We start from the raw sequence: 14,187 nt of genomic DNA, 5'->3' as shown, positions 1-14,187 counted from the left end.
AGATTCCCCAAAATGAGGTTATTTAACTAATAATTTTAGGTATAACTTGCCACTACATGAATGTTCTGTGATGAATTTATATGCTTAGATATCTTTGAGCTATTTTAAGTATACAGTAAAAAGCATGGTTCTACGTAAAACATTTCCTGTATTTCGGCTAATTTTCCTAGATTGCCGAGGGGAGAGAACTACTATGTCAAAGGGCGTAGACAATTCTTAAAAAAACATTTACTTTTTATGTTTGGCTGCCCCAGGTCTTAGTTGCCACCTGCAAACTCTTAGCTGCAACATGAGGGGTCTCATTCTTTGATCAAGGATGGAACCTGGGCCCCCAACATTAGCACCTGGGAGCACAGAAGCTTAGTCACTGGACCACCAGCGCAGTCCCAAGGGCATAGATACTTCTGAGTGATGGTGCTGAACTGTTTCTTGGGCAGGAAGATGAGGAAGACATATTCTGAAGGCAGCGGATCTCCCCACATTGACTTTGTTATTTATGAAAAAGAGATAGCCTCAAGGCCCACACTCCCTGGATCCTCCTGTAGCCTGACCCAACCTGAGTTTTCCTGAATAAATATTCCCAAACCCTTGGCCTTGGGGGCTGAAGTTCTCTCCTGTCACTCCTGCATAGACCCTGTCCCCAGTATCCCCAAGTGTGCTAAGGGAGGGACTCTGTTCCTGTGTCCCCTCTCAGGGAGAAGACACCCGAGGCATCATGCCAAGCCTGGAAAAGGCAAGCCCTGCTGTCCTCGAATTCCTGGCCCTGAACTGATGACCCAGAAAGGTAAGCACTGCACAACAGCCCAGGTGTAAGGAAAGGCTTTGAGACCATGGGACAGGCTGTGTACGTGTCCCCTGCCCACCCGCCCTCCATTCCTGGCATCAGGCCCTTTTGTGGAGAAGCCATGAGCAGACGTGAGCTTGGCCTCATGGATCTTTCTAATCTAGTGGGGGAAACTGACCTGCACCGCCCCCACCAAAAAAAAAAATGTCAACAGATTAATCACCTTGAACTGAATATATTCCCTCAAGAGAAAGAACAGGATGCAATTAGAAAATGGGATGGAGAAGGTCCTCATCCTGGGTGGGAGGCCTCAGAGGGGCCAACCTTTGCGAAACCCAAAAGAAGACCAAGGAACTGGCAGGAGGAGGTGGAAGGGGCGGCGCAGGAGGGGAAGCAGGAGGCATGAATACAGCGCAGGTGGGGAGTCGTGAGGCGCGTGGAGAAGCCACGAGCCGAGGCCGGGCTGGCCTGGTGAGGGAGCCGGCCCATGAGCTGGGCGACCAGAGGGGACAGGGCGCACAGGGCCAAGGCGTCCCGAGCGGCAGGCAGGCAGCACCCATCCCAGGCGGCAGGCTAGGGCTGCAGAGCTGGACTCCCTCCCAGGGTGAAGCCTCAAAGAGCAAGGCTGCCCTCTCCTACAAGGCCTGGGGGGCAGGGGGATTGAGGGGTGAGGGAGACAGGCCAACAGAAGGCTACAGGCACCCAGCTCCCAGTACTGGGGCACCAGGCCAGGGCAGGCTGGTGCATGGGAATTGCCTAACCCAGGATGCAAGGTTGAGACGGCTGAACCTTGGCTGGCCTTTGGGCCTGGGGCAGGCAGAGTCCCCGGGGGAAAAGCCAGCCAGGCCTGACACAAAGCCAGGGTTCCTGTCCCCCATCCCCCACTTAGTCTCTGCAGCCTAAGGAAGGCCCCATCTCAGGGGTCTAAGAAGGCCCAGCTCTGCTGACTCCTCTGGGGCCATGGCTCAGGGAGCCTATGACCAGAGCTGGAGCCTCCACACCCCTCCTGGTTCTCAAGAGTTCTGTGTGCCAAGGGGAGGCCTGGGTGTGAAGCAGAGGGAGGGGGGCAGGCTGCACGCCTCAGCCTCGGGCCACTTCTCTGGAGAAGCTGACAGCCCCCCTTTCCAGAGTGGCATCACATCCCTCTGGGGCTGGGTAAAAATAACCGGTTCTCACACCCTGAACCTGAGTGTAAGGCCCCCACCCGGGCTGGCTGGCTGGCTGCAGCCTGGCTCTCCCTGGAAGCTCCAGCCTGGCAGAGGAGGGCTGTTTGCCTGAGTCCCTCCCCACCGGGAGGCCAGGCTGGGCTCGGACCCTGCAGCCCTCCCCAGGATGCACTTGCTCAGGAGCACTTGTCAATGAAAGTAATTAAACAATCAAGAGTAAGAATAGAAAAGAGTTTTATGTGACCCAAGCTGAAGACTAGCCAGAAGCCTGCTTCCCAGTTGACTCTTGAGAAACTGCCCAAGAGAAGCAGAGTTTTCACTAGTTTCATATCTTGTCAGAATAAGACAACTAAACAAGTCAGTATCACATTTCTTCAAGATTCTTTTTTAGAAAAAAATAAAAAAACAGACCAACCTGTACACAGCAAATCAGTATGGCCTTGGTACCTGGGAAGTGACTCTTATCATCAGGGGATTAACATTGGTATCCTAGGAAGGGGAGCATTTAATCTACACTTTAAACATGGGCATTCTTTACTTCTAGTCAATGTGCCCTTTTTAAAAAATATTCAAAGCAGATATACAATGTATGTTTGATAGGCACCCCAAGGCTATTTTATTTAGCATAAAATTCAAGTTAGCTCATGTTTGAGCCAGAATGACTTCCCACAATACTGTAAGCCCAGAATCCTAACCACTAAGCCACCAGGGAATTCCCTGTGAAAATGTTTCTTATTACAATAAAGAAAAGGGAAGTTGAAGATGTATGTGCATGCACGCACACATGATTCATAGGAAACACAGCAGGGTTAACTCCTTGTGCACAGCACAAGGGCAGCTCTTTTTTTTTTTTTTTTAGCCACACAATACTTCAGAATAATCTAAGTGTGTGGCTCCCATGCTGAGTCTGGATTTCTGTCAGTGTACATAGCTTTTAAATTCCATTGCAGGGATCTGCAAGCAACTTAGAATAAGAAGGGCGAAGCAAGCATTTTTACTAGGTCCCTATCATGCAGTCTCATTTAAATCCTTGGAACCATCCGAGGGCAGCATGGTCCATTTTACAGATTTGAAACTCAGGCTCAGAAAGGTTATGAGGCAGAGCCAGAAACTTGTCTCCGTCCATCTCTTTCCATTGCAACAGCTGCCTCCTGCAGAGAAAGGAGTTTCCTTGTTACATTTATGAAGACATGTAGGTGCCTGAGGGAGACTTCAGACTTCCTGGAAGGGAAGCTCTGTCTGGGTTGGAATCTCAGCTCCAGCACCGGCTGGATATGTGTCCTTGAGCAGATCCTTCAGCTCTGCTAAGCCTCAGTCTTCTCCCCTGTGGATGGGTATAACAGTAGACTCTATGATCATAGTCTATTACCCCCTAGTCAGTGAGGTTGTGACTATAAAGCCAGGCATTGGCCTGGCACCGGCTATCTGGTAAACTTGCTCTGCTCTGGCTACAGAGGAAGTCTGAGCATGCCCAGGTGTAGCAGTTCCACCCATCTTCTGGGGCTGACCCTGCGGCTCACACAGCACTGTGGAGTAAATAGCAGGGGCGCCGGGTGTGCCAGGCTCTGGGAATTTGGCCTCTGTACCCTGGTTCACTGACATAGGAGAGCCTGTGCACTGTCTGCTGAAAGAGAAAGTGGCCTAGGCTGCCTGGAGGATGTCCCTGAGCTGACATCACCAGCTGTGACACACACAGGCCAGTATCGCCCACTGTCCAATCTAAGATGTCTTTCCGGAGCATGGGTTTGCCTAAGTGCTATGCTAGGCCCATGGCAGTGATATGAAGTGGCAAGCATGGGACTCTGGGTTAATTCTACAAAGCCATCATCAAAAATCAATGTGTTGAGTGGCCAGTTTGCTGAACTTACCACAATTGGTAAATTGTTTACCAATTTACTAAAAAAAAAGGGGGGGGGGCTTTCTCTAAAGCATTTGAGAAGTTGGTAACCATCTATAAGGCAGCCTTGTTTTAAAGGAATGTTCAATTTGTTGGTTCTACTGGGACTTGAGGGGTCTCAGCTTTAGGTGTGGTCAGACAGACAGCTATCTAGGCCTCACCAGCCGGGAAAGTCTGTGACACTGAGCCTCTGTCAGGCTGCCCTCCTTCCACGGGTCCTGAGGCTGTCAGTGAGGGGACTCCTGGGGAGGGCTGGAGAGGCCTTGTGGGAGGGTCCTTGGGGTCTGAGAGAGTGCCTGTCCATCCTGCAGGCTTCTTAGGGCCTGAGAGCTCCATGCCACCTTCCCCGCTTTGAAGCCCCACAAAATGACTTGAACATTTTGGGAGACACTTGAACATAGTTGGAGACAGGGGCTGAAAGGGACACAGATATTCCTCTCCACCATGGGGTTGCCCCTGTCTTCAGAAAGGAGCCTAGCCTACAGAGACAAAGGTTATCCACTGAGGACTTGAGTGTGATGACGTGAGGGTTTGGCAACTTTGGAAGGTAGCAAGGTGGACACCGGGGCTCAGTGCAACAGATGCAGGAGGTGGAGAGGCTACCCATCCTGCCCAGTGGACCCATCGGAGGGGCTCAGATTAGCGGTCTTGTTCCTTGTAATTACACCTGTCAGCCATAGCTGCATGATAAAACACCTCCAGCTTCAGTGGCCCAAAACAATACGTAGTTAGCATTTGCTATGAGTCTATAGGTCAGCTGGACCGTTCTTCCAGTCTTTGACGGGCTCATTCATTTTTCCAAGGGTTTGGATAGGTACTTCTGCTGAGCCTAGCCAGGCTCTTTCACATGTCTGGGGGGGTCAGCGGGATGAAGCTAGGATGATCTCAGCTGAGTGACTAAACTCTCTTCTACAAGGTGTGGAAGAATCATCCTCTGACAGGCTAACTCAGGCTTGTTCACTTGGGGACTGCAGGGCTCCACCTACAGAGGGGAAATACCTCAGGCCTCTTTAGGCCTCAGAACCGGTCTACTTTCATTTCCACTTCATTCTCTGGGCCAAAGCAAGTCACCAGACCAGATTCAAGGAGCAGGCAAATAGACCCCTTGTCATGATGGGAGAAGATGCAAAGTCACGTTGCAAAGGAAGGGCGGAGAACTCTATCCTCATTTGCACTCAGTTAACGACAGAGGATGAGATGGCTGGATGGCATCACTGACTCGATGGACGTGCGTCTGAGTGAACTCCGGGAGTTGGTGATGGACAGGGAGGCCTGGCGTGCTGCGATTCATGGGGTCACAAAGAGTCGGACATAACTGAGTGACTGAACTGAACTGAACTGAACTGAACTACATTATTTATTGTTGGAACCAGAGAAGAGAGTTTTGGGGCTTGAGGGTGGAGACAGAGGGTAGAGGGGAAGCGGCGGTCAAGAAATCATGGTTCTCCATCAGCAATGCTAGTAGAAAACTCTCACAATATGATATTAATAGAAAGGAGTCGTTAACACTGTATATTACTATGCTTATCACTATGGGAAGGCGAAAGCACTTTCAAATAGGAAGAAAAAGAAAATTACACCAATATTAGCACTTATTTATGATCAAGACATGGGAATAACTATGATAATTAAGTTTATTTTTTGTATAGCGAGTAATTATATAGCAACTACTGCGCAGCGCTTACATCTGCTAACTCATTCAGCCCTCACAATAATGCAAAGAGTTAGACACTATTGCTATTCTTATTATTAGACCAGGCACCAAAGCACGGAGAAGTTTAGTCAGCTGTTGAAGGTCACCCAGCTAGTAAGTAAGGGGTAGAGCTGGGCTTTGAATCCAAGTAATCTGGCTCCAGAGTCTATGCTCTTAACTAGCATACCACCTTGCATATAGTAATAATCCAGCAACTAAAACAGAAAAAATAATATTACCATAATTTAATAACCATCCTTATTCATATTTCCTTTTCTCATGCAAACATGTTTACCTAGCTTTATTTTTATTATACCTTTTTTTTTTAATTTTTAAAATTAACATTGCATTATATGCATTTTTCTTCAAGGTGCTGTGTCATCCACATAGCCACAGGGCTTTAGCACTGTTAAATATTTTTTTCATCATGATATACTATTTAGTAATTAACCATTTCTCTACCACAGGATATTCAGACTCTTTCCAGAATTTTTTTCTGCTGCTAAAAACAAAATTATGAAGACTACCATAATACATGCAGGTTTTTCTTTCTTTATGGATTATGCCTCCCACAAATGGGACTGGTTCATCAAAAGATGCAAACCAAGCTTTGAGACACACATTACCTGAGAGAGAGGAGATGGCTGAGGGTTCAAGGGTGAACCCTCTCACCACTACCATCAGAAACAGACCTTCCAAACCCCTCAATTTTAGTGGGCTCTGCTCTTGACAGAGACGGTTGAACAGATAAACTACCTTCCCTCCATCTTCTGCTAATAAATCAGATTTCTCCCCGATGGGATAGAAATAGCCTGGGCTGGTCACGTTTGCAATGAAAGACCCCCTCTGGGCATCCCAGAAAGAGGGTAAGATCTGACACTTGCTTTGGTTTTTTAAAAACATATCTTCCTATCTAAAAGTTAATCTTAATTGTATTTCTCCCTTTCCCCCACCTTGACTCTGCTTGCCTCTCTGCCTCTTGTCTGCCCGTGCCTGTTCTTGTCTGCCCGTGCCTGTTCTTGTCTGCCCGCTGCTCCTTCCTAGGACACCACACAAGAAACTGCAGACCATGCAAACTCAAGCCAAGGCCCCGCTTTTGGGTGGTTCCTGGGGCCCTCCCACAGGTGTAGGGCTGCCGCAAACAGGCACCACACATCTGAGGCCCGCACGCTTAATTCTTGAGGCACCCAGAAGACTTAGGTTCCCCCAGGGTGCTCCCCTCAAAGTTGGGACTGATGACAAAGCCTCTGCCCATGAACCTGAGCTTCCTTTCTTAAAGATACAGCATTTCTTGCCTACCGTGTTGGACTGTGCTCATGATTTTTTTAGAAAAGCCTGAACCAGAATCTTCTGAAAACCACAACATGGATTTGAAAGTCCAAGCTCTGGAATGCCTGTTTCTTGCTGTATGCTCTTGGGAAAGTAACTGAGTCCCTCTGGGCTCAGGCTGGCTTCAGAGATACAAACTCCAGTGAGAGAAGACATCCAAGGAAGGCACCAGCGAGCTTCACTTACCCCTTTCAAGCCTCATGGCAGTGAGCTAGGGTGTTGGAGGGCTTCATCTCAGGCATCCTTGGCATAGTTCCAGAACTCCAGATCCTGGTATCAATCATCCGCCAACCTTCAGAGTCATTGTGAGCCAGGTCCAGCCTACCCAGCCTCAGTCTCCATCTAGCCCTTTGCGCACGGATAGTCAAGACTCCATCGTGACCTGAAGAGCTACAAATCCAGAGACTTCTGAGCCTGCTAGAGTGAAGGGTAACAGGGACCCAAGAATGGCCAATCAGCAATGCAGCGGCTCAGCTGAACCGAGACACACCCACGCTCCTAACTGTCCCACATCCCATGGCCCCTGTAGGAACCCCTGCCTGATTTTCTGATGTGAGTCTGCTGTAAAGAGCATGCAATGAAACAAATTGTAAATAAATCAACAAAACACATGGCGCATGGTTGTTTGAGAAAACCAGAGGGAGGACCTTTGGTAGGAACTTGGGCTTCCCTGGTAGCTCAGACAGTAAAGAATCTGCCTGCAATGTGGGAGACCTGGGTTCAACCCCTGGAGGGGGGTTGATCCCCTGGAGGAGGGCACTGCAACTCACTCCAGTCTTCTTGCCTGGAGAATTTCATTAACAGAGGAACCTGGTGGGCTACAGTCCATGGGGTCACAGAGTCAGACACAACTAAGCACAGCACCCCACAGGAGGCAGGATCTGAGACACAGCTGTCTGCTGCAGGAGACCCACTCCCTGAGGCCTCTCCTGCAGGCAACACCTTCATCACAGCACAATCTAACCATGAAAGAGGGCAGGGGGGTGGGGAGTGAGAAACAGTGACGGGAGGGAGGGTCTCGGTTTGAAACACCAGCACTCCCCAGGATTTTCATGTGATCTGGTCAAGTCAGTTCCCGTTTCTGTAAAATGCAGAGTCCAGGACCTATTCAGAGAAGCTAACGTGAGGCCCCGACAAGCAGACAGATGTAAAGTGCCCACAAGGGGCCTGGCACAAACAGAGGAGCTTGGTTCCAGAAAGCCCCTGCCTTCCCTGCCCCCATGCTGGAAGGAATGTTTATGCCCAAGTGAACACACAACTGTGGGGAGGAGGCTCAGAGGGAACAGATGGCCCTTGTCTAAGAGGCTTATCCTTCAATAAATTTCCTTCTAATCTGCTTCTCCCGGCAAGGTGAGAAGCCCCTCCCTACGTCATCCCACAGCTGTCTGAGAATGCCAGACCCACCAGGTGTGAGGCTGATGAGCAGAGGTTCCCTGGCACCCGGCAGTGGGGACAGTGGTCCCAGGGCAAGCCCGGGGTCCTCACCTTGTCCTAGACCAGACCTTTCTGTTCCTGCCAGAAATTTCATTTGCGAGCTCATCCACTCACTCACTCAGCCACCCATCCCTGGGGTAGGTAATGGTCAGAACATGCTAGTTCCAGGGCTCAGAAACGAGCAGGTTCATTCCTTCAGGGCTGAGAACCCTTCACTGCTCTGCACGGTTGTGAGGTAAGAACGGAGGACTGGGCTCAGGAGTGGACGTGAAAAGAGGAAGAGCCGATGCTTGTGCTGATTCTGGGAGCGTTCTAGCTGGAGAAGAAATGTGTGTGTGTGTGTGTGTGTGTGTGTGTGTGTGTGTGTGTGTGCGCATGCGCACGCGCACGCACACGCTGGGATAAAGCAGGGCTAAGACTTGAGTGTTTGAGAGGAATCCAGCAACTGGACAGCAAAATGGGGAACAATGGGGAGGTTTCATCTGGGACCATAAGAGCACCCGAAAGTTACCAGGTGTTTAGAGCTTGCCTGAGGACAATGGAGCGGGAGAAAACGCAGGCAGGAAGAACCATTAGGAGGAGAAGGATGAGGCAGAACTAAGGCAGAGCAGCGGAGGGAGATACGGAGGCGAGGGACTTGAGGCACTGAGTGGACAGGGAGAGTCTTATGAATAACGCTATTCAAGGCTCTCAGGGGACCTCCCTGGTGGTCCAGTGGTTAAGATTCCATGCTTCTAATCCAGAGGGTGTGTGTTCAATCCCTGCTCAGGGAACTAAGATCCCACGTGCCACAGGCATGGCCAAAAAAGTTGGGGGGCGGGGGAAAGGCTCTTGGGTTCCTAAGAGGATACAAAGAAAACCAGACATCTGGAAGTGACTTTGCATTACAGAACTGGGATTCTGCTATCTCCTTAATGATCCCCTTGAAGAATCTTAACATATTGGCAGGTGACAGTAGTGTCACTAGAGAAAGTGTGCCATCTCCATGGCAACGGAAGGGGCCCACATGCCCTGACTGGGTAGGGCCTCACTGCAACTGACAAGGCACAGGTTTCTCAGACAGACTTGGGTTCAAAGGATGACTCTGTCATGTGACATCAGGAAGTTCAGACGACCTCTCAGAGTCTCAGGTTCCGCATCTGGAAATGAGGCTAAGACTGCCTATCAGAGGCCCATGAGGGAGAGGAAATCAGGAAGGAAAGACTGTCTGGCTCTGAAACAGTAGCCTCATTTGCTTCCACTAAACTGAACGCATCCAGGACTCTCCACCTCTCCACCTCCACTCAAGACTAGGTCCTCCAGGACCAATTCCATCCCCAGCTATGGCAGAACTTCCTGTTGGAAACCACACACACTTTACAGCCCTGTGTCCCACTCACTCTGCTGATTCACCTGAGCTTATCTCTGGGCAGAGTGTCCAGGCTGAACCACTTTCTGGAGTCCCGGCTGGTTAATGTTCACGTCGGACCCCACATGTGACTCCCCTGACTGTGCAGCCGCTTGCCCAGTCATGGAAGCATCATAAAACTCCTAGAATCTGGGTGTGTCTAGGATATAGTCTGGTCTCCCAAGTGGTGGCTGGACCTTGCCTGTTTACAAGCAGACTAGTAACGTGTGGCCAGCTCCAGAGGCAGGCTTGTTATCAACAGCTCCATCTCTGCGTGAGGTCTTTGGCCTATCTGCTGTGTAATCTGTCCAATTGCCCTGCCCCTCAGGATCTGCAAAGTATGAGCCAGAGAGTAGAAGTTATCAAATTACAAGCTGTCAGAACTGAAAAGTTCCTTACGCACATAAAAATGCAACTCTTTCACTTGTTCACCTCAGGGCTTACGTGTGCTCTGGATATGGGCGCTTATGCACGTGCCGCAGTCCCCTACAGCCTTTCCCTCACCTAGTTCACACTTCTCCACGTCCCGCCTGGCTCAGCAGGCGTTTCACTGTATCCCCTTTGGCTACTCCACTCTACCAGTTTATGGATGGGTGGAGGGGGTGGAGCATTTCAAAGGCTTGCAGAGGGTCAGCTGTTGAGTAGCACCAGGAACCGAGACTCAAAATCCTCTCAAGTGTCTGTTCATTGATTCAGGTACTCAGTCATCATTCACCCAGTCAACAGCTGCTCACTGAGGACCTCCCGTGGGACAGGTCCTGTGTGGACACTAAAGCAACCTATGCATGAATGATTCATGGCACCCTGGGGGAGACCCCAAAGCAGACAGATTCCACACCGGATTCTTTTAAGGACCCTGTCAAGGTCCTAAGGAGGGACCAGTTCTGTCTGGGGGCAGAAGCATGCCAGGGGAAAAAAAAAAAAGCTTTCTGGAGGATAAGACATTCTTGGGAGTGTCCCTCCCCAGGCTCAGCCATGTGGCAGGCTGCAAGAACAATGGAGACTGTGATAAGGTGAAAAAAGGTGACGTCAGGGCTGGAGCTTCTGCCCACCTGTGTGGATGCCACAGCGATCAAGAGCCAGCATTACAACACAGGATCCCAGCCAGTGGGTACTAGTTCCAGCTAGATGGGGACCAGGGAAATAGGCGGCAGCCCCAGATTCCTGCCCCCTAAAGAAGGAAATGGCAACCCACTCCAGTACTGTTGCCTAGAGAATCCCCTGGACGGAGGAGCCTGGTACAGGCTGCAGTCCATGGGGTTGCAAAGAGTTTGGACTCGACTGAGCGACTTCACTTTCACTTTCACTTTCTTTCCAGATTCCTGCAGAGTCTCTCAGTTAGGGGAACAAGTCAGGCACTAGACAGGTAAGAAAAGGAATGCCGTCTCCATGTCAGAGGAAACTGAGGCAGCCACTCTATACCTGGACTGGACACAGCAAGGGGACAGAGGGTGGCCACATTTCACAGCAAATAATATCCAGAACTCCTCAGCCCTGCAGAACCTCCTGCTGTAGGAAGCAACTCCCCAGTTTCAGCCAGCTGAGTACACCTGGTCCAGACCTGTAGAGGACTGTCCTCAGTACTTCACCTGAGCTGAGACAGGCGGAGCCTCACAGTCATGTTCAAAGAGGGTTCATCCCTGATTCTGTCTTCATCCTCAGGACCAAATCCTACCTTGGACCACAGCTTCCCGGTCATGAGTGGTCATTTTGTTGGAACTCAGCAACTGGACAGAAGAGCTCAGGATGCCAAGTCCCAAGGGCAGACGTCTGTCTCTAGATGGTCTCGTCCCAGACAGCTGGGGTAGTAGCAGGGTGCTGGAGACCTACCCTTCCCCCTTCCAGAGCAGGGTCATTAGGAAGATGAGCCTGGAAGCAGGCATCTGCTTCTCCCCACAGCCTCAACACCAGAAGCTGGAAGAACTTTTTACCCAACATCTCCTGGTGCACATGTGTACATATGACCTGGGCATGCATGTGTACACGAGGAGACATGAGTGATGCACATATGTGTGCGCAAATGGGACTAGAACTCACATGTGTTTGGGGGCAGCTGTGTGAATGTGTATGAGTACGGAGGAAGGCACTCAGATCAGATATGAGCAAAGAGGTCATAAGAGCCTACACTGGCATATTGGCAGATGGCGCTAGAACACACATGCGTGCCCAGGCTGGCAGCTGGCACTCAAATTCCCACTGACTAACAGCTGGACCAGCTGTTGTACATCCACCTGAGGAAGAGCTCTTGGAACCTGCCCTAGAGATGACTGATGAGATATTTCACAGCAGGTGCTGTGGCAGGAGGCCCAGAGGAGAGGGAGCATGTCGCCCTGCATGGGGTGATGGGCGTGTAAAGGACAAGGCAATGAGTGTACCAAGACTGCCCAGGGTATTGGGGTGAGGGCCATGCCACCTGTCTCAGGGCAGGTGGGACCTTCCTTCCCAGCTATGAGCAACTGAGCTCTCCAGGCCGTTTCCAGACCCTCAGTACCACAACGTCAAGATCAGAGTCCAGGGTGAGAATCTCCATCAAGAGCTGCTGTTTTCTTTGGTTCTCGGGCACTTTGTTTGAGGACTGGGGCCAGCCTAGAGTGACCAACTCCTTCCAGTTTACCTTAAATCTTACTGGTTCTAGCACTGAAAATCCCATATCCCTGGAAATCCCTTCAGTCCCAGGCAAACCAGGCTGCTAGTCACTCTAGCAGATCTAAACAGGTACAACTGAAGGGGGACAGTCTTTTTAAGAAAAAGAATATAAACTATAAATACAAAGTTGGGCTATGGAAGGACCAAGTGTGAGCAAGGGGCTCAAGAACTGAAGCGTCAGGAGCTTCATGGTGATTGTCCTCTGCCATGGAAAGAGTTTCAACTATTTTTGCAAAGAGGCTAAACTGGGCATGAATCCACACTCTTTCTCCCACTGGCTGTGTGAGCCTGGGCAAATGACTTACCCTCCCTGTGCTTTAACTTATTCCATTTGAAAGCAGGGACATTCACACACCACACACACAGCATGTGGCATATTCCTCTATCCCTCTCTAGTACAAGTCTGTTGACCAGCATTGTCCCAGCATTTTGTAACACAAAAGTTGCAGAAATGTCTGTGCGATTTAAAGTGCATCTTTTCAGCAGACTCACAGAATAAACTAGTAGTTTGTACAGAATAAACTAGTAGTTACCAGTGGGGAAAGAGGAGGGGGTAGGCAATGTAGTGGCAGGAAATTAAGAGGTGCAAATTATTAGATACAAAATATTGTACAACACAAGGAATATAGCCAATATCTTATAATAACCATGAATAACTTTAAAAATTGTGGCTCACTATATTGTTCACCTATCAGTTCAGTTCAGTCACTCAGTCGTGTCTGACTCTTTGCAACCCCATGAACTGCAGCACACCAGGCTTCCCTGTCCATTGCCAGCTCCCAGAATTTATTAAACTCGTGTCCATTGAGTCGGTGATACCATCCAACCATCTCATCCTCTGTCTTCCCCTTCTCTTCCTGCCTTCAATCTTTCCCAGCATCAGGGTCTTTTCCAGTGAGTCAGTTCTTCTCATCAGGTGGCCGACGTATTGGAGTTTCAGCTTCAGCATCAGTCCTTCCAATGAATATTCAGGACTGATTTTCTTTAGGATGGACCGGTTGGAGCTCCTTGCAGTCCAAGGGACTCTCAAGAATTTTCTGCACACAGTTCAAGAGCATACATTCTTCAGTGCTCAGCTTTCTTTATAGTCCAACTCTCACATCCATACATGACTACTGGAAAAACCATAGCTTTGACTAGATGTACCTTTGCTGGCAAAGTAATGTCTCTGCTTTTTAATATGCAGTCTAGGTTGGTCATAACTTTTCTTCCAAGGAGTAAGCATCTTTTAATTTCATGGCTGCAGTCACCATCTGCAGTGACTTTGGAGCCCCCCAAAATAAAATCTCCCACTGTTTCTACTGTTTCCCCATCTATTTGCCATGAAGTGATGGGACCAGATGCCATGATCTTAGTTTTCTGAATGTGGAGCTTTAAGCCAACTTTTTCACTCTCCTCTTTCACTTTCATCAACAGGCTCTTTAGTTCTTCACTTTCTGCCATAAGGGTGGTGTCATCTCACATCTAAGGTTATTGATATTTCTCCCAGCAATCTTGATTCCAGCTTGTGCTTCATCCAGCCCAGCGTTTCTCATGATGTACTCTGCTGCTGCTGCTAAGCTGCTTCACTCATGTCCGACTCTGTGCGACCCCATAGACGGCAGCCCACCAGGCTCCCCCGTCCCTGGGATTCTCCAGGCAAGAACACTAGAGTGGGTTACCATTTCCTTCTCCAATGCATGAAAGTGAAAAGTGAAAGTGAAGTCGCTCAGTCATCTCCGACGCTTAGCGACCCCGTGGACTGCACCCTACCAGGCTCCTCCATCCATGGGATTTTCCAGGCAAGAGTACTGGAATGGGTTGCCACTGCCTTCTCCGATGTACTCTGCATATAAGTTAAATAAGCAGAGT

This window comes from Capricornis sumatraensis, chromosome 10 (assembly GCF_032405125.1).
Source record: "Capricornis sumatraensis isolate serow.1 chromosome 10, serow.2, whole genome shotgun sequence".
Classification (NCBI taxonomy): domain Eukaryota; kingdom Metazoa; phylum Chordata; class Mammalia; order Artiodactyla; family Bovidae; genus Capricornis; species Capricornis sumatraensis.
This window is presented reverse-complemented; position numbering follows the sequence as displayed.